The sequence below is a fragment of the Populus alba genome, chromosome 17 (assembly GCF_005239225.2).
Source record: "Populus alba chromosome 17, ASM523922v2, whole genome shotgun sequence".
NCBI classification, from domain to species: domain Eukaryota; kingdom Viridiplantae; phylum Streptophyta; class Magnoliopsida; order Malpighiales; family Salicaceae; genus Populus; species Populus alba.
The window spans coordinates 8,602,956-8,623,850 of record NC_133300.1 but is presented as its reverse complement, the minus strand read 5'-3'; the positions used below and the strand labels follow the sequence as shown (position 1 = coordinate 8,623,850).

At 41.5% G+C, this 20,895-nt stretch overlaps 2 pseudogenes; both read right to left on the bottom strand.

The window, feature by feature from the left end:
- The window catches only part of LOC118038144 (probable beta-1,4-xylosyltransferase IRX10L), an 83,430-nt pseudogene that overhangs the window by 34,861 nt on the left and 27,674 nt on the right, over positions 1-20,895 (bottom strand).
- LOC118034588 (putative cytochrome c biosynthesis ccmC-like mitochondrial protein) lies at positions 11,923-13,336 on the bottom strand (annotated as a pseudogene).

Below are 20,895 nucleotides of genomic sequence, written 5' to 3'. Positions count from 1 at the left end.
TTCGAAAGCACCCTTGTCCTCTCTTTCTTCCTGCTTTTTTAGGACAACTACCTATTGTCTATATCATCCTGAAAGAATAAGATTATCTAGAATCATCCCTTACTCTATTTCTTACTGTTAAAGGAAAGCTCATGCCCTGACTTGCTTCACACTATACTTACTGCTTGCTTACATGCTTACTTGGAACTGAAATATCATAATTTATCATAAATAAATAAAAGAGCGAGATGTGCCTCCATGAAGGCCTTCTCTTCAAAGAACCCCTCAAGGAATGGTTGACCTAGGCTAAAAGAAGTGTTGCTTTCTTCTCAGCTCGCTTAGGGCTTAGAAGATTCTTCGCTAGCAAATCAATCACGCGTAGTAGTTTTTTTTGTTCTATCTATTCAAGATTGGGTTGGTGAATGGAATTTTTATCTGAAACTCCATTACTTTGGAGCCTGCTTCGCATAGGCTACACAGAAGTCATGGAACTCTTCTTTAAAGAGTAAAAAATGTAACAGTAATAGCCTTTCTCAACTATGCCTTTCGTCTTTTGCCCCCTACTTCATCGCCTGGTCTTGATGAGAACCTAAACTAAATCAGTTAAACGACTTCCTTTGAGGAAAGTCAGTCTTTTGGTTAAAAAATTCTATTTATCCTTTCTCTACGCAACCTGGGCTTTCACCCACCCGAACAAAAGTCGAACCTTCATTGCCTTTCCTCAGCTCACTTCACTTGCTTAACAGGTTAGAATCCAGCTAAAGATAGGAGTTGATATTGCACTTGCATAGCAGATGTTGAAAATAGTAGTTGTAGATGCAACGGATTTGGTTCAAGGCCATGCTTATTGAATGCCTCCCACGTGTACTTGATGCCAAAGCTTCTCGTTCGATCCCTTTCCCAAGCGTAGAAAGGGTATCGGAAGATCTCTACTTACCTTAGATAGAGGAGCTACTCTAATAGCTTATGGGAGCTACTTGGCACACTTGGCCCTAGATTATTTAAGGATACTCACTAGCATAGTAGACTGGTATTATATATAGACAACTATTCTAGACTGTATAGACTAATGCTTGCCTTCTTGCTTATTCCTTCCCTCTAACCATAGTCTTGCTTGCCACTTGAAAAAAGAAAGAAAAAAAAGAGGCTTTCTAGAGTCAAGTAAAGAGAGATTCACTATCTTTTGAATCATGCCTTACCTGAATGCCAGTCTTTCTTGTCCTTATTATAAGATTCAACTCTGACTAAGCAAAGAATCTAGATAGGAGATTGAGAAAGTGAGATCCTCAGTAATGAGATGAGCTTAGATTACACACCTGATTGACTTTTAGTTACTGAAAGCACTGGTGAACGATCTTCCTTATTTTAAGAGGATGTAACTCAGATTCCTCCTTCATAGCTTGAAGCTAGATAGCTTAAAGCTTAAGCGCTATTGAAATTCCCTTACAAACTTTCTTAATTCACCCTAACATAACGGCTAACAACACTTGGCTAATTTCTTACTGAATGTCGTACTGAGAGTTCTTTCGAGACAAGCTATTAGCAATTAGTCAATCCGGGTCCAGCTAGTCTTGCACTTTCAGACCGGTCCTTCAAACAAAGACTTAGTAAGCACAGATTCCCTATAAATATAAATTTCATATAAAGACAGATTTCCTTTCTTCCCTAAAATTAGAATGCTTGCCTTAGCTAATATTGATTGATTCACCGCAGCTTCTCATTTCTCGCTTAGCTTTGATCTGGTGTCGTCGCTCACAGTCCAAGAAAGGTAGTCCTTTAATTGGCTAACGACATGACGCTTAATGGGATAGACAGATCATTGCTTCCTTCCCCGACCCTTCAAATGATTGATTCAGTGTGAGAATAGACTCTCTATGGTAGAACAAAAAAGCCCTTGCTTATGCTTTAGAACATCAGGGCTCTAGTTCTTTCTTTTGTTATTTTAATCCCTAAGTAAGAGCAAGAACCTATCCAGCTGAGCATGATCAAAGCTACAAAGGCACTTCCGCTCAAAAGGTGGCCAAGCTCACTTTGCGGCAACGACATCCATCCAACGAGATGTGCTTCAGGAAATTCACCATAAATGATGTCCGCAAACGTCTGCTTGTACCCAGCTAGATTTAAGATATATGTATGGTTGAAGGGAGCTAACAGGGAGTCAACAAGGGAATATTGCACCCCCAATCTTGATCTAACGCTTGTTGGATGTCGTAGTCTTTCCACTCATCTAAGTCAGCACCATAACCCAATTATCTTATGGAAAAAAACATTACAGGTCAATAGTTAAGCTATGATGGGTTCGTCAGGCTTTGATCCCATTCTGAAGTGTTCTGCTCATTGAGTTTTGTAATATTATAGAATGTAATTATATAAGAAATATTGTAGTCATATTCTTATGTGGTAATCTCCACCTTTACTATTGTATATTGCCCTACTCATATATATAGAAAGGGTTGGCTAACCTATTAGGTCAAGCCTCCTAATTATTCTCAACTTGGTATCAGAGCCTCCTAATATTTTCTCTCTTTGCAAGCCGGCCCTAATTTTTCTCCCCATGGACTCTCCTTCTGCTGCCGCTGCTCCAATCTCTCCCTCCACCGGTGATGCATCATCACCGGCCAGCCCTTTTCCTGCTGCTGGCTCTGCCGTTTCTCTGCCTCTTATGGGAACACAATCTTCAATGGTTCCTCTATCAAACACCCACCATGTTGTGTCGTTGAAACTTACGACACAAACTATCTTTATTGGAGAATGCAGAATGAAGCCATATCTCCTTGGTCAAGGTGTTTTTCAGTTTTGTTGACGGCTCCTTGCCGTGTCCTCCATCTCATATGATTTGATGCTTCGGCTGATTCTTCTTCTGCATCAGCCCCTCTTTTCTTCGTTGGAAGCAAACAAGATCAACTTATTTTGAGTGCTCTACTCTCTCCTCTCTTTCGTGGATGTGCTGCATCTTGTAGTCGATTGTTTCTACTTCACATTGTGTTTGGCGCACGGCTTGAGAAGGCACTTGCCTTCCATCTAATTCTCGGATCATGCAACTACATGGCTCCTTTCAAGACCTTCGGCAAGGTGATGCATCGGTTAGTATGTATATGCAACAAGCCAAATCGTTATTTGACGAATTGGCTGCTGCTGGTCGCCCAATGTCCTTGAAGATTTCAATCTCTATGTGTTTCGTGGACTTTCGCGGTGAGTTCAAAAGACTTGGTAACTAGTCTCATAACCAAGGCTGAACGCTATCGTATGCTGATCTTCATAGCCATTCCTTACCCATAGAAGTTTCTGCACAAGAACTCTTTTCACTCCATGGCTGTCGGTTCATCCTCTTCATCACTGCTGTCTTCTTCTTCTCTGCCGCAGCAGCCACCATTGCTGCCAACACCTCCGAATTCTGCTTATTATGCCATGACTAATCACAGCCGAAATAGGGGACGTTCTAGAGGTAATTGGCGTCAAACACACCGACATTTCAGGCCCCAAACAGAGGTCACTCCGCTGCAGATTGGAGGCAAAATCAATGGCAGGCAACAGGCGCACCTCTGCTGCCAGATTTTTCGGCCAAATCAGGGGCAGTGGTCTGGACATGTCCGCTGCCAATTATGTTCCACTCCTGGCCATTCAGCTCTTCATGCTATCGTTTTCGCAGCAGCACACAGCATCCTCTGCTCACCTTGCTGTTTGCGAATGATTCTGCTGCAACGACTTTGGTTTCCCGACACCGGCGCGAATCACATGTAACGCCTGATCTTGCACTCTAAACTGATTCTGCTCCTTATCTTTGGTAATGATTTCTTGCATGTTGGTGATGGTAAGGCCCTTGACATATCCCATGTTGGACATATCTACTTTATATTCCCCGGGAATGCCAAACGCTTGTTTACATTAACTAATGTTCTTCGTGTGCCTCACATTACAAACTGTTGTTATCTGTTCAGAAATTCTGTCGTGATATCATGTATTTTGAATTTCACGATTCTGTGTTTTATGTGAAGGATCTCGTCACCAAGGAAGTTCTTCTTTCCGGTCGGTAGTCATGATGGTCTTTATGTTCTCATCGAGTCCTCGGCTACGTCAGTTCCTCAAGCTTTTTGGTCTCCTTGCATTTCTGCGACTGCCGATGTGGCATCGTCGTTTAGGTCATCCCAACTCCTCGCATTCTAAATTTGTTAGTTTCTGATAATAAAATTATTTGTACGTCTAAACGATCTTTTACTTCAATGTCAAGCATGTCCATTAGGCAAGTCATCCCGTTTGTCATTACGACGACGGGTCACAAAACTTCTACCCCACTTGAATTAATTTTTAGTGATGTTTGGGGCCCTGCTCCAATGTTTTCTTCTGATGGTTTTTGTTATTTTGTTATCTTTGTTGATGCGCACACTAAATATATCTGGTATTATCCGCTTGTTTGCGAATCTGATGTATTTTCCACGTTTCACGTTTTCAGAGCACTTGTTGAGCGTCAGTTTCTCTTAAAATTAAATCTGTTCAAACTGATTGGGGTGGTGAATATCGTAAATTAAATACAATTTTTTCAAACAATTTGGTATTCATCATCGATTAATTTGTCCTCATACTCATGAAACAAAAAATGGCACAGTTGAACGTCGTCATAGACATAATTGTCGAAATTGGCCTAACCTCTCTTAGGACAGTGTAATGCCCCATTTGCGTTTTTGGAACTCATGCTATGGAATCATCGGTCTAACATAGTCTTATTAATCGCATGCCTACTCCTGTTTTTCAAAATAAATCTCCTTTTGCGTCCTTCATTTTTGTCTGTTTCATCGCACTCCTGATTATAATTTTTTACACACTTTTGGGTGTCTTTGTTTTTCCATTTTTACGGTCCATATCATGCTCATAAATTAGATTTCGGTCTTCTCCTTGTGTGTTTTTAGGCTATAGCTCGTCTCATCTTGGTTATCGTGTCTTTGATTTAGAAGTCTGGTCGTGTCTATGTCTCCCGTCATGTTCGTTTTTTTTATGAATGTGTCTTTCCTTTTCAAAAGTCTGAACAGGTAACAACACCCCTCGGTTCCCCCCACTCCACCTACCTATCTTCCATCACTTGCAACCCCCTTCTGTTTTCAGCCTCTCCTTCCCAACTCGGGCAAAACACACAACTCACCTTTGCCCCTTGCCGCAACCCCCCAGCTTGCTCCCCTGCCCGTTGATTTAGCCGACCCTGCCTCACCACCCCACACAGCCATACTATCACCACATGCTTGTCTTTCCAATGATTATTGTGCAGGAACAGGTTCTGACTTACAGGATTCAGTTGCGGCACAACCCCGCACCTCCCCGGCTTCACCTCCTGGTCTGCAACTTTGTGTTGATCTCTCCTCTTATCCTCTTCAGCACATTCCAGGTACAAGTGTTGCTACTCCATGTCCCGCTGCTCCTAAACACCCCATGGTTCTTCGTCCGAGACAGCCCAAGACAGCGCTGATCACCACCACGGCAGCCACCTCTGCTGCTTCCTTCAGTCGGGTAACTTCTCCTCCCTCGCATGAGCCACTTATTTTTCATGATGCTAACAGATATGAGGCGTGGCATAATGCTATGCAAGAGGAAATTCAGGCCTTACGCGCAAACAGAACATGGACTTTAGTGTCATTTCATCCGTCCATGAATGTTGTTGGTAGCCGTTGGGTCTACAAAATTAAACGCAAATCTGATGGTAGCATTGAGAGGTATAAGGCGCGCCTGGTTGCTAGGGGCTTCACTCAGCAAGAAGGTATTGATTACTCAGAAACTTTTAGTCCTGTTATCAAACAGGCAACAGTCCGCTTAGTGTTCTCCATTGCAGTTTCGAGTGGTTGGAAAATTCATCAGCTTGACATTCATAATGCATTTCTAAATGGAGTCCTTGATGAAGAGGTTTACATGAAACAACCTCCAGGTTTTGTTGATTCTGCACTCCCAGGTCATGTATGTCGATTGTATAAATCTCTATATGGGTTAAAACAGGCTCTGCGGGCTTGGTACACTCGTCTGAATGATTTTCTATTATCCATTGGTTTCCGTGCTTCTAAAGTGGATACCTCATTGTTTATCTTCTCGATTGGTAGTGATATTTGTTATCTTTTGGTTTATGTTGATGATATTCTGCTTACGGGTAATAATGGAACTCTGCTACAACGACTCATTCAGCTACTGAGCTCAGAATTTAAACTTCGGGATTTGGGTGATGTTCATTATTTCTTGGGTATTGAAGTGCAGTGTACTGGTCTGGGACTTATGCTTTGTCAACATAAATATACACTTGATATCCTCACACGAGCTGGTATGTTATCCTGTAAACCAGTTGATACTCCTATTTCGGCATCCAAAACCACCATTATGCCGGATCCATTGTTTTCTGATGCTACTCGTTTTCGGCAACTTGTTGGTGCTCTCCAATATCTCACTTTCACACGCCCGGATATTTGCTTTGCTGTTAACCGGGTCTGTCAATTTATGCATGCTCCTACAGAATCCCATTGGGCTGCCGTGAAACGCATCTTGCGTTATCTCCGTGGTACGGCATCACATGGTTTACATATTACTCGCATCTCTTCCTTTGCGTTACACGGTTTTACAGATGCAGATTGGGCAGGTAGTATTGAGGATAGAAAGTCTACAGGTGGTTATCTTGTGTTCTTTGGTCAGACGCCAATTTCATGGAAATCGAGTAAGCAACGCACTGTTGCTCGTTCTTCGACGGAAGCTGAGTACAAAGCCTTAGCCGATGGCACGGCTGAAGTTATCTGGCTTCAGTACTTGTTAACGGATCTTCAAATTCCGACTCCTTCTGCCCCTATTATCTGGTGTGACAACCTTGGTGCCACAACCTTGGTGCCACGTATTTGTCTGTAAACCCTATATTTCATGCTCGCACAAAACATATTGAGATTGATTATCATTTTGTCCGAGATAGAGTTGCGAAGAAGGAGATTCAGATTCGTTTTATTTCCTCTCAGGATCAACTTGCCGATGTCTTCACTAAGCCACTTCCTGCTGCTTCATTTACTGCTTTTAGATTCAAGCTTCGGGTTGATCCTCCACCCTCAGCTTGAGGGGGCGTATTATAGAATATAATTATATAGGAAATATTGTAGTCATATTCTTATGTGGTAATCTCCACCTTTACTATTGTATATTGCCCTACTCATATATATAGAAAGGGTTGGCTAACCTATTAGATCAAGCCTCCTAATTATTCTCAACTTGTAATAAGATCTCAAACGAAGGGCCCGAATTTAACGATTTCCATATCTCGTTGATATTTCTTTATTCTTCTTATTCCCATCGCATGTGCACACCAGATGATCCACAAGAATGGTGCAAGGATTCGACCCTATAACCGTACCGTCCATCCTACCTTATTGGTGGTCGAGTTAGCACCTCTCGTCGCCTCTTTTTTCCAACCCTCCACCACGATTAGCATTTCCCAACAAACCTACCAGCGAGAAAACAGGTCTTTTGTGAGATTTCATTTCAATGATCAACAGAAGTCTAGCTATGGATCTCCTTATTTCCATCCTATCTACTAATTTAGTTTTTTTTCAAGCATTTGACTCCTGTGAACTTGGAACCCTGTCGAGTATCGATGCTTTCAATTCTTCTCCACTGAACGCCTACCCGTATTGCCATCTAGGGGCTCATCAGAAGCAAGAACTTCTACCTTGTTAACTAGCTCAAGATTTGAAGGTAATTCATAGTTCGCTAACATTCACTCACCTGGAATACTTCCACCTATCGGCTCAGAATTCCATTACACCCAGTTAACGCACTACTTTCGCGGATTCGCTAAGCAACTAAAAGAAAAAAAAAATGCTCAAAGGTGGCTTGGTAACATGCTAGCTAAGGTTGGTCTCCCTAAAGCCGAGTGTAAGGTGGCTACTCTACTCTAGTATTTTCCCTTTTTTTACGGGCAGGGGTGCCCTATATTCTGTGAACAAGACTGGGTGAGGCGGGAAGAGAAGGAGGAGCATTGAGCAATAAAAGAAGCATGACATATCAGTTTAGTCACTCTTTCACTAGTGATCAAAAGCTAGGTGCCCTTACAAGAGGGAAGAAGCTCTAACAGAAGCACCCTCGAGAATCCCGCCTTTCAGACTCTACATCTACTACTGCTGGAGTGGATAATGACAATACTACATGTGCCAACAAGCAAACAAAAAAGACTTTAAAAAAAAAAAAAGGCTAGGTGTCCATGCCACCAACCAACTTCTGAAAGAAAAACAAGAGCTTATCCGACAAACCAGTACAAGTACCCATCGATTTGAGCAATGATCAAGGGTCATTTTCAACCTTAGACAATAAGAGATCAACTGCAGATGGAAGACTACTCCAGCCTAAAAGGAATGTACAATCTTAGAGGGGAATCCTCAACAAAAGCGAAAAGATCAACAAAAAGCCTATATCTATTAAAGTAGCTCGCATGCAAGGAGTTCGTTTATGTTCCCTCCCCCTCCCCTACTACTGGTAGTGCCAATCTAATGCTGCTAAGATTGGTTCAGTCGCTAGCGAAAAGAGAAGGCTCCTACTCATTAGTAGCTCTACTTGACCAGACAAAGGTAAAAGACAAAGAAAGAGGCAGGCAAGTAATGGAAACTCTTATATAGGAACGTTCAGCGATTGAATTGCCTTCAGTAAATCTAACTAGTTAAGCTACCTAAATAACCTTTCTAATTAAGAAAAGGCAGTTCTGTCGATTCCCAATCTCGAAACTGAGAGTGCGAAGTCACAAGCTAATGAGCTATATATGAAGTTAAGAAATTCAGTTAAAATAGAAAATATATAGCTTGATAGCTGAAACTGGAGCTAGAGCTGAAAATGGAAATGGTTGGAACGGTCCTGGCTGCTAACCACGTTTCGCTTTATTGCAAAATCAAGAAGCGTGGGAGAGGCTTTCACTCATAGAGTTGCGACTCCAACAAAAGGACTACCCCATATGGATAGGTTCAGGGCTACCCCATTTGACAATCACTCATACCCTATAAGGACACGGTAGGGCAAGCTGAATGTAGGGAGGTGTGGTTATTTTCATACATTTCTCCTTTCCTTACTCTTCCTTCATTCTATGGTTTTGAGTTCCCTTTGCTATTCTTCTTCGAAGTTGGCTAATCTTCCAACCAAGTAGTAAGAATATGAAAGGTCGGCATGTAGATGATGCCGTTATCATGTCTTCGAATTGAGTTGGAAGATGAAGATGATCTTGGGGCCATGTAGCATTTTGGACAGCTTCCCTTGTTACGGAGTATAGTGTATTAAGCATGGGATTCACCACTCCTAAATATTGATTGTATACCTTGCCCATGACCGGTACCCTTTTTCCTTCCTCGCCCTTGACTTTCTCTTTCTAGGACTCTTTATTTTTTCTTTCGAATAATTTTTTTCGGGAACCAGTCTTCCACGCCACCCGTGGTTTTCGGGTATGGTCGTTCTGCTCGGGACATGTCTACTACGTCTCCAGCGTTCTCAGGCCCTCGCCTTGAAGCAAGGCAAAAATCGAGCATCGAAGTCAGCATATAAGAAGAAGTTCAAAAACACTAAGTTAATGAGCGACCACCTTCAACATGAATTACTTTCTGGAAGCAGGCCGCCACACCTCCCCTGTGAAGAAGGGCTACACATCTGATTCAGTTAATCACATGTTAGAACAGGATCTATTTTTCATTACCAGCTTCGGGTCACCCTTTTTCTTCTTTCTTTACTAAGGTCTTCCATTTTTTGAGTCTAATAAATCATTTTTTTTTTAGAAATGGTCCATGTTTGCATGTTCTTCTGGACGGTCATATGACAAGTCATTTACGAACATTTCAAGAACCTTTGGTTGTCTTTTTGTTCTAAACATCACATCCAATATTGTTGGTTTCTTTTTAAAAGAGCTAGCTCATTAGCTATCTGTGAGTGGGGCTTATTGAAAGCATCTACTCGAGTGTGTCGAGAAACGTACCAGTCATCTCAACATTCCGAATTCCTATGTTTCTAGCCAGCAGCCTATTATTTATGTATAGGTTAAAAGATCATTACTGTGGAGGGAGGCTCACACCAACCTTACTAGGTGGGGAAGTTCACAATGTTCTAACCAAGCTAAGAGCTAATACAGGTCCGAAGAGGCAGCCATTTGGTGGATTCAAAGTGGCATAAACTCGCCTATATTGGTTATAGACCAAGGTCTGCAAGCCTGCTTATTATTGAGTTAGGAAGCCAGCATTAGCAAGTTTATGCCAATGTCAATAAGCCGGTTGATCGTGATTCTGTCTCCTTAAAAATAACAAAAAAGAGGCGCCCCAATGTGTTGACCTGATCAGAAAAACACGATCAAAGTAAGGAAAGAAACTTTCTTGTTAAGATTCTAATTCATTTCAGTCCTTACATGTTGAATCTGTTCCTGCTTCTTCTATGTTAGTAAACAAGGACCCTTAAAAAAAAAGTCTTTCTTGCCTTTAATTTAAGGTAGCTCCTTTCCTAGCCAATAGGCACTTCCAACCCATTGGAGAACGAGCGTTTTCTTTTCATTTTTAGTCCCAAAACTCTGTAAGGGAATTATGTAGCTTGTCGCCCCCTGGATTCTTATATTAGCATAGTCAATCATTTCTCAGGGAAAAGCAGAGGAGTTCGTCCCTTCTTCCTGAAAAGGAGTAAGAGGGGGTGTGTTCGTCCCTTCTTGCGAATCCCTCCTTTTTATGTTATTGAATTGAAAGGCATTATTCACATCAAGTTGAAATAAAGGCCACCTCTTGATTATAGCCAAAGAAAGAATACCACGAATGGTGGTAATTTTTTCAACCTAAGGAAAATGTTTTCCCTATCTTTAAAGGGGTTCAACGTGATATTCTTTAAGGAATCCTTGTTCTAATAATCTAGCTTTGTATCTCTTTATCGAGCCATCTATTTTATGCTTGATCTTAGTAAATCCACTTACAGCCAATGGCTTGTTTCCCTGCAGGCAATGAGACTGGCATCTTATTCTTTTTTTCTTGGGCATCTTCCTGCATAGCATTTCTCCAGCAAGAATGATTGAAGGCTTCAGTAAATTATTCAAGTTCATGAGAAGATTAAACTAACATGAGGTAAGCTTGATGTTTTGGGGACATAAGATAAGACAAAACGACTTAAACAAGATAAGAAACTCACGAGGATTGACGAACCTGAGAGAGGGATCCTAAATCTGAGGAAGCGACTAGAAGGGAAGTAACTAGGCTGCTGATCTTCTGGAGTAGTCTTACCTAGGGAAAGAGACTATAATTGCCGCCGAGAATAAACATACTGCGTTAGGTGATTGGAATGCTCTTAGGTCAACTGAATAGGCTGATAATCGATTGATGGCCTGAAGAGCACGATTGATCGTAACATCAACTGCAGAAGAATGAGGTTTGAGTTGATGAACAGAAGAAGGCCGCAATAAATCTCCATCACCACCCGGTGTTGATTAATTAGATTAAGGAAAATATAAGGCGACCCAAGAACATGCAGCACATCCAAGCCAATGCAATGGTAATCTCGTCCTTAGTTTCTGAATCTAATGAAGGTTTCAATCCGACTGATTGTAATTGGAAGGTAAAATAAGGCCTCGACAAAGATGATGGATGGCTTACTCTGACTATAGTTTCGATCTCTAAGCGGGATTTTAAGTCCCTTTCTTTTCGTGAAGAAGGAGTGGATGTTTTAAACGAGTGTTAAGCGAGTGAAGTGCCCTAATAAGGGCAAGCTATATGTTAAAGTGAGCAGCGATTGAACTGAATGTTCAAAGTGCATCTAACAAGAATCGAACCCACTCTATTATTCATCGCTTTAACCATTCAGCCATGGATGCAAAGAGAGTCAGCGAGTGAACTAGGTTTTGGTATGGATTCTCGAGCTTCTATTTCTTCTGTTAAAAAAGTGAGCAGTAATTGAACTGAACGTTCAAAGTGCATCCAGCAAGAATCGAACCCACTCTATTATTCATCGCTTTAACCATTCAGCCATGGATGCAAAGAGAGTCAGCAAGTGAACTAGGTTTTGGTATGGATTCTCGAGCTTTTATTTCTTCCATTAAAGGAGATTCGAGAAAAGATGGAATAAGAAGACGTGTTTCCAGAACAAAGAAGATACTAGTTGAGAGGGGGGACTTAACAAAGTTAGACAAGATTGGAATGGGCATAGGAACATGTATTGATGTACCAGGTCAGCTAATGCTCCCAGGTTGATGCGATGTATTCCACCAGTTGACTAAAGACTTTATTATTGGTATATTGATCAGTCCAGCACATATTGAAATAGAAGCCAGTTCGATAGAAAGCTTTTGAAAATGCAGTGCACTCAGGTAAATAAAGAACAAGATGAATACAGAGGTTAAACAAGCATCCCACACCCAAAAGGTGCCCCATATAGGTCTTCCCCGAAACCCTCCATTAACTAAGATAAACAATGTAAAAAAAGCGCTCATTTTTGTACCGGTTCCAGAGGAGCGAAGAAAAAAGGAGTGTTTTGTTAATTGGAACAAGAAAGTGTTTATAGTCATAGCAATATAAACAAGAATACTCATCCAAGCTGCAGGAACATGTACATGTGAAATACGAGATTCCACATAATTGTCCAAGTTGCAGAAATCGAAATTCGAGTGAGAAAAATTCCTTTTTTCTATGCCGACCTCGAGTATAGGGTAGACTATGTTGTCGATGAGCTTTTCAATATGTTGTCGATGAGCTTTTCAATGTTATAGCCATCTAAGTTATCTGCTAAGAACTGTTCAAAGAACTCCCCCTTTTTTTCATAGGCAGCCTCAAAAAAACTACATAGGACTTGGTGGATGGCTTGGTAGAAGAAGTAGTTTGCCAAGTTCGTGAACCCCTAAAACAACTGACGCAAAATTTAAAGGAACGAGAAGCCAACAATTAAAAGAAGAGGTAGTTGATTATGAACCTTCTTCTAACAAAAACATGTCTAACATGCCCCCTCAAGCTGAACGTGGGGTTTTAATGTGAAGCTTGCCACGCAAAACAATAAGGCAAAGCAAGATGTTGACAGAGATTTGGTGAAGACATATGCTACCTGGTGCTCAGTAGGAATGTAGCACACTTTGATTGAACCCTGAGCGACTTTCTACATTGGAAGCATATTGGGAATCGTTTAGTTGAGTGCTTCAAAACACGCATGTGCCTGAACAAACTTCCCCCGAAACAATGAGTCAAATGATACCTGGCACCAAAAATCATCACATTTTTGGATGACGAACTATCCATCGAAGGGCTAGATCATGGCTGACCTCTCCCCTGTTTGATGCAAGAAATAGTTGGTTGGAAGTCATCCAAACAAATTTCTGGTAAAGTGGCAGAATCTTCTTCATCTCCTTCAAATACTGTCCAGTTTTTGCCATTATCCATGGCTGAAGAAGGATGGAAACTGGCACTTACACTAGAGGAGATTACCTTTTTTCTAAAACTATATGACTGGTAATTCTCACTGCAACTGGATGGCTAGAAGAAGGGGCATTAAGTAAGACTTTTTTTAGGTGAAACTAGCAACTGTAATTAAATCTCATACTAGATCAAACTCGAACTCTTTCGAGGAAAGAAATAACTATAACCTGATGGTGTTATTGGAAGGGCTTTCAATAGCGAGCAGGGTTGAAAGAACGAGAATTGAATGGCAAAAGAGTCGCTTTAGGCTCACTACAGATAAACGAACTTGACAAATCTCCGAGCTTAAGAGCTTATTAGCTTGTCCTAGAACTGGCTATCAAAGTCTTTGATTCGACTATTTCCTTATTGACTTTTTCTAACTCCTCCCCGCATCATCGCTTGATAGTTTTCGAAATGTCGTAAATAAGCAGTCCCACAATGGCAAAAGCCTATTTTCTTATTGCTTGAAATTTGAAACTCCTCCCTTAAAAGCTCTAGGTGCTACGACTATCACCGATAAATGGTGTCAGATCAACATCGGGATTAGAATCCACTGCAAAAAAAAAAAAAAAAGCAACTAAGTCAACGCCTATTTGCTCTGGATCTACTAGCCTGGACACTTGAATCTATTCCACCACAAACAACCTAATATACTACTGTAGGATCTTTCACTGCTTCTGTTGAAATTGCTCTCGCCTATCACTACGCCACCTCATTAGCTAAGATTGGAACTGCATCCGCATTTGGCACTCCTAACCTTTTCTATCCTTAGAAGTAGGGCGAGTGTCTAAAGACCAGGTTATCTCTCTGAATCATGTTATTCTTTATTCTTGTGATTTCATAACACTCTAAGCTAGAAAATCTAGGTGTTTTAGAGAAAAAAAACCCTCCCCTCGCTCTTCTTATTAGCCCGCGACCTTTAGGAACATAACTGCATCCACATCCACCTGGGCTAACCAAACCTCAAGATAACTACCATACTAGGCGGCTAACCAAATCGTTAAGCGACCATAGGTTCCCAAATATCTAATAAAGCGATTTCGAATACTACTTACAAAATTTAGTAATAGGATAGCCTCAAGATTATGGAATTCTTAAACCTTTCTTTGCATATTCCCGCCGTCTTACAGTTTATTAAAGTCCTCAAGTCAGCAACCTACCTTTTTTGCAAAATGGCCGCTCCTCTAAGAGTTGTCCTACTAGCAACTGGCGGGTGGTACCCAGGTTTTAATTTCCCCACTTCATAATAGACAGGCAGACGCAAAGCGAAGGAAGAGGAAAAGGGAAGGCATAAGCAGGAGATGCCACCACTAACTTCCTATATTAGATATGAAATAGGATAGCGGACCCTGTTACAATAAGAAAGAATTGTGAATCTTGGTCGAAAGATTGAAAGCTACTCCAATAGCTTCCTACTCGCATCTAGGAGAGTAATGATAACTACAAGCTAAGGAGCTTAGAGGAAATAGGCAGCAAGTTTTAGTCCTCTATTGTTGAAAGAATGACAGAATGGGAGGCTAAGCCTTTCCCCCTTGAGTAATGGGGGGAAGCAGGCTATTCAAATACAATATTGATATTTATCTTTTTCGGTTGTTACTCTTTATATTTACCTCTAGCCTCGGAGAAAGAGCCATTAACGGACCAAATACGGACCTTTATGTGCCAAAAGTCACATTTATTTTGTGCACTAACCAAGCCGCTACTCCTACCTTAGGACCAACATCCAGGGAAGGAAAGGTTTAGCTTACTCCCAGACAGGAGAGGGAAGAAGCCTTCCTTTTTGCCTTTGCTTGGTCCAGACCTTCAATCAACTTGAAGGACTTCGTAAACCTCTTTTATTTCATTCATTTCTTTCTCATATTCAGTGAATTAAGACTATTTTAGCATATCAGACTATAATAAAGAAAATTCATCTGCACCGATATCAAATCATCTGATTGTAGCATGATTGAACTCTCACAGGCCTGAACAAAATAAGTCAGGCCTCGACCACCTCTTTTAGTGGTTACATAACCAAGGTGAATCAATCAAGTCAGGTTATGAGGCAAATTTCACTAAGGTTAAGTCCAAAGGTACCCCCCATTATCAAAGTTGAAAGACTTGTCACCTTGAATCAGGAGTCAACGTCGAACGAAGAAGGTCACATTCTGGTGTTAGAGGTTAAAAGGTTGTCTGCTTCATCATTCCACCTGTCTCTAACCTGAGGCCAGACCTAAGTCGAGAGTCGTGCTTTCTTGGAACGGGAAAGAAAATTCCGAGCCACCTATCCTAGTCAATAAAAGATTCTTTCATTGAAAAGCTAACTGCTAACAGAGTTGGTTGCTTTCTTAAAAAGAGACCCGAACTGAAGGATCTGATTTTTATAAAGCTGGATAATATAGAATAGTACTTTTTTCCAAGTCAGGCAAGCCTTGGTGGCGTGCTTCCTCCGGTTCTTATTCTTGGCCAATGCAACTTTGTTGGTTCCGGCTTATTAAAGAATCTAGCAGCTCTTTATGTTGTCCCAATTGTTGGCTAATCGATATTTACTATTGCGAACTACTTCTGCTCTACTTACCTTCTCTTTTTCTGATTGCGGTAGTCCTTCCACTTTTCCTAGATTGACAAGTCAAAATGGAAGTCGCTCTGGTTGTATCAAAAGTCGGGTCATCACTGGGTTCCACTTTCTTAATGGTGTCTCTGGATTTGGATCCTTATGCAAATCATTACGTGACCGGCTCATATGATGAAAGAAATGGGACATTTCCCTGGACTTTGCTTGTGAAGGAGAGAGAGTTTGACAAGCTGATGCAGCTAAGAAGCAAAACGTGACGACTATATTCTTCTAATCTAAATAGAAGTAGAAAAGGCATTAAAGGAACAAGCACTTCAAATCAAAGCAAAGAATCGACACAAGAATTCTCCAAATGAACAATCAAACATTCCAGCAACGGTTATAACTTAGAATTCAAATTAGAGAAGAAGGAAAGTGAGTGTCTCCCTGGCAATGGACCTCTTCCTTTAGTGAACTACTCTGTCATAGATTCTTTCCCGAAGTTCAACAGCTTTCCGGACAAGATTGGGAGAGCTTACCAATACAAATAGTGTAACCAATTCCTTCCCGGAGAAGACAAACTAACTAGAGTGGAAGCCAATCCATTCTAGTTGTTAGCAATTCCAACAGTCAAGTAATAAAGAGTGGATTCAACTGCCTTGGGAAAGATTCCCTTCCTAATCAGGATAGGATAATGGATCTCCATATAGGGGCAAAAGTGCTACCTTATTAATGCCATTCGGTTAGATATCCCAATCTTTGAGTTTGAGTCACTAGTGATAGCCTTTGATCCAGAAAGGTAGGTAGATTGACTATATCCATTCAATTCAAGATTAGCCAATACTCTTTTTCTTATTAAGAGCTTACCAGACTGATTGTTTTCAATATTCGGAGTAGGAGTCTATGTATGATCACTTATTTTCAGGAATAAAGTTCAGATTCTAGTCTTAGTAATCTTATATTGTGAGATAGGAGATAGAGTTCACTTCCTGTCTCTGTTTGGGAAGAGAGTTTGACTTCAGGGAATGTCTTGAGAGTGAGTTCCGGAGTACTTTCCGGGACATGTGATCTTCTATTCTGTTTTGAGATAGGTTATGAGAATAGCTTCTCTTAGGAGAGTCTAGTCTTATCTTTATTTAATTTCATTGCTTTCTTCCGCTGTTACATCATTGAATCATTATGGTTTTTCATTGTGGCTTTGAGGTTTGTGGGACTCGAACTGATAATCTTTGGGAAGCAAACTACAAGATTAAGATCATGTTGGGTATTCTTTTCTTTTCTTTTTTTTTTTTTTGGTAACCCGGGGTGTTCGGGCCAGCTTACGCGCACCACAACTAATCCTCGGGCTCACCGAACATCCTGCAAGCCTAGTGAGCATGTAAGGCACCGCGGGGATGACAAGCGTACACAAGTGGGGCTTGAACCCTAGTGTGGAGGAAAGGAACAAGTCCCTCCAACCACTAGGCCACAACCCCATGTGTTCATGTTGGGTATTCTTTTCTCTTTTTTTTGATCGAAATGTAAGTATATTAAAGATAAAAAATAGTCACTGCTGGGAAAACAGCAGGAAACAAAAGCAGATATGGACAGAAAGGGACAAAACCCCTTGAAATGAAAAAAACAACAATAGCTGAAAAACAATAAAGGGAATAGGCTCCCTTAAAAGCAAAGCAGCAAACAGACAAAAGAAAATACATTTGAAGACGAAACAATGGTTATGAAGGGAACCAATTTGATACAATTCCAAGCCTATCCCAAAGTAAGAACAGAACTGGAAAGCCAAATTACCCCGTAGAGAGCATAACAAATGATCCAGCTTCAATGAAAAGACGAACACAAGAGCAGCGACAGCCAGCAGGGAATTAAGCCACCAGCTTGAAACAAAGTGCAATTAACAACGAAGAAGAGCCATGCAAGCCATGCAGCTGAGCATAACTGCAAAGGAAGCTGATAACAAGCAGCCATTAATGAGCAACTAAAGCAAACCAACAGTAACCATCCACGTAGGGAGGGGCCACATCAGCAACAAAAAGGAAGAAAAAGAAGCAGCCAATCAGAGCAGCACATAACAAATAAATCACGTGAAAATGCATGCAAAGCCATGCAAAATCAAGCAAAACCCACGGTAGACCAATCAGAAACATCTGGAGAGGATTATCCACGCCATTGGAGAGCAACCAAAACAGCAGCACAAACAGAACCAGTTGACCAAACGACACAACCCAAACATTCAATCCACCCAAAACAAAGATAGAAGATCATTAGCCAATCTGAAGAGAGAAGTGATCATCCTCATAGGAAATGAAAAAACAGTGTAGAACTAGGTCTGAAACTTTCTGAAAAGGGAAGCAATGGTAGAGCAGGAGCCATCAAAAATTCTTTTGTTCCTCTCCTCCTAAATTATATAGACTACAATGGCAAGAGAGACACGTCTCATTCTGCCTTCAGCACCACTGCCACTTTTACAAAGGCCCCGAACAGCACTGTGCAAAGTAAACATGTTTATGGTGATATGCAACCATTGTTTAACCCGACGCTAGAGAAGAGAAGTCCAGTGGCAGCCAAAGAAGAGATGGCAATGTGACTCATCATCCACATGGCAGAATATACAAGTGGAATCAGTTTGGAGAAAGTGAAGCCTATCTCTTGTACGCAGCCTACCCAAGATAGTCAACCACAAAATGAAACTGAACCTAGGCAACGACCAGGACTCCCAAACGACTTTGCTCCAGTGAACTGGGGAGCTGCGAGGCCTCAAGTAATCATATGCATTGGCTGAGAATGCACCTTTGGAATTGCTCCAATGCGCCATCAAAGATAGAGACTGAGGCTGGCCACCACATAGATCATATAAGTTGTTGCGGAACAGTATGGTGGATTTCCATAGTGTTGAGGAAGTGAGATGAGTTGTGATGTCCCAAATGGAGGAAGAGTGCAGATAATAGTGATGAACCCATTTGATCCAAATAGAGTTAGACTTGAGGTGAATATTCCAGATGAGCTTTGCAAGAAAACTATTATTGCGAGCTTTAATATCAAAGAAGCCCAACCCTCCTTCAGTCTTGGGGAGACAAACAATATGCCATTTCACAAGAGCAGATTTGCTCCGCAATGTATTGCTAGTCCAGAAGAAATTACTGCAGATACTGATGACTCGCTTGATCACAAGCTCAGGGAAAGGAAAAATATTCAGCCAAAACTGAACCATGTCGTAAAAGACAGACTTGAGCAACTCGGCTCTCCCTGCATAGCTAAGATTTTTCCCCAGCCAACCGTGGATAGCCGACTCTAGCTTGTGAAGAAGTGGGGAAAATTGGCTGGCAAGTAGCCTATGAGGGCTTAATGGAACACCAAGGTAGCGAAAGGGGAAAGACCCTTCAGCAAAGCCCGTGTCCTCGAGAATAGCATGCCTGATGTTGTCCGAAACTCCTCCAAAGTTAATGGAGGATTTTGCTAGCATTAATGTTTCAGCCCCGAAATCTCACCAAAAAGTGAGCAATTGCTGAAACAAGCAAGACACCGAAGGCCTATCCCCTCTTGAGAGCAAGATTACATCATCGGCAAAGGCTAAATGGCAGACCCCAAGAGAGTTACACTTCGGGTGGAAACGAAATCCAGGGGATAGGGAAGCCTTGCGAAGCATTCTTGAGAAATATTCCATACAAACCAGAAAAAGGTAGGGGGATAGAGGATCCCCTTGCCGAACTCCATTTTTTCCCGGAAAGAAACCGTAAATGCTTCCATTAACAGCAACGGAATAGGAGGCAGTCTCAACACATTGCATTATAAGCTGGACAAACCGGCTTGGAAACCCAAGCAGAAGAAGAAGCTGACGGAGAAAGGGCCATTGAACCGAGTTAAAAGCTTTTTGAAGTCAATCTTTCATCAGGCAACCCTGGCGAGAGGTGCGCTTTCATTCATAATTACACAGGAGCTCTTGCAGAAGATGAATATTATCCGTCATCAAACGCCCTCCAAGGAAAGCATTCTGCATTGGACTAATAATAGACACAAGAGCTTGAGATAATCTCGCCGCAAGAAGCTTGGCAATCACTTTATAAATGACATTACAGCAGGAGATTAGATGAAAATCTGAAGCAGATAAAGTATTGGCTGATTTGGGAATCAACACAATGATAGAATGATTTATTTGTTTAAGCATGGCACCCGACTGGAAGAAATCCCGGACAACAAGGCAGAAATCTACATGTATCACAGCCCAAGACTTTTTGAAAAAGCATGAGGAGAAGCCATCGGGACCAGGAGCTTTACCATCATCAATATCAAATAAAGCATTTTTTATGTCCAAGTCAGAAACAGGAGCAAGAAGAGAAGCATGGGAAGCAACATCTAGACATGTGACCCTGCTGAAATAATAGTCAACCATAATAGGGGCAGGCAATTGGCAATAAAAGTCCACAAAGACAGCCCCCACCTCAGCAGAAGAGGAAGTGAGAGTGCCATCAATGCGTTGAATGGCTGGAATGCAATTCTGTCTATGCCTCCGGTTCATGAGAAAATGGAAAAAAGAAGTGTCAGTCGCATTCCTTCAAGAATTGACTTTTCAGCTTTTTGGGAAAAAAAACTGGCTCGGCTCACATGCTTTAAGGTGAAAGAAGAATTTGACGAATGTTGTTTGTCAATAGCATGCAGTTGGGGAGTTGTCCATGTCAGACGAGAGAAGAGTTTGGTGCTCATCCAGGGCAGCTTCAGCCCGGTGCAACCCGCTCCAAGATGTGGATTGAAATGTAGTTTGTTGATTCCGATCTCGCAAAGGGGCCCTTTAAGGTGCTTGAGACGTTTACAAAGAGTAAACATTGGGAACCGTGAGTCACAAGCTACCATGCTTCTGCACCAGCTCCAAGAAGCGAGAGTGAGTAGTCCATCATATTGAAAAATTTGAAACATTTCTTTACCATGAGTTTGTTGTGGGTGGAATGAACTACAGTGCAGGAGAATGGTCAGAGAATGCTTCCTAGATTATCAAAGTGGACGTGCACT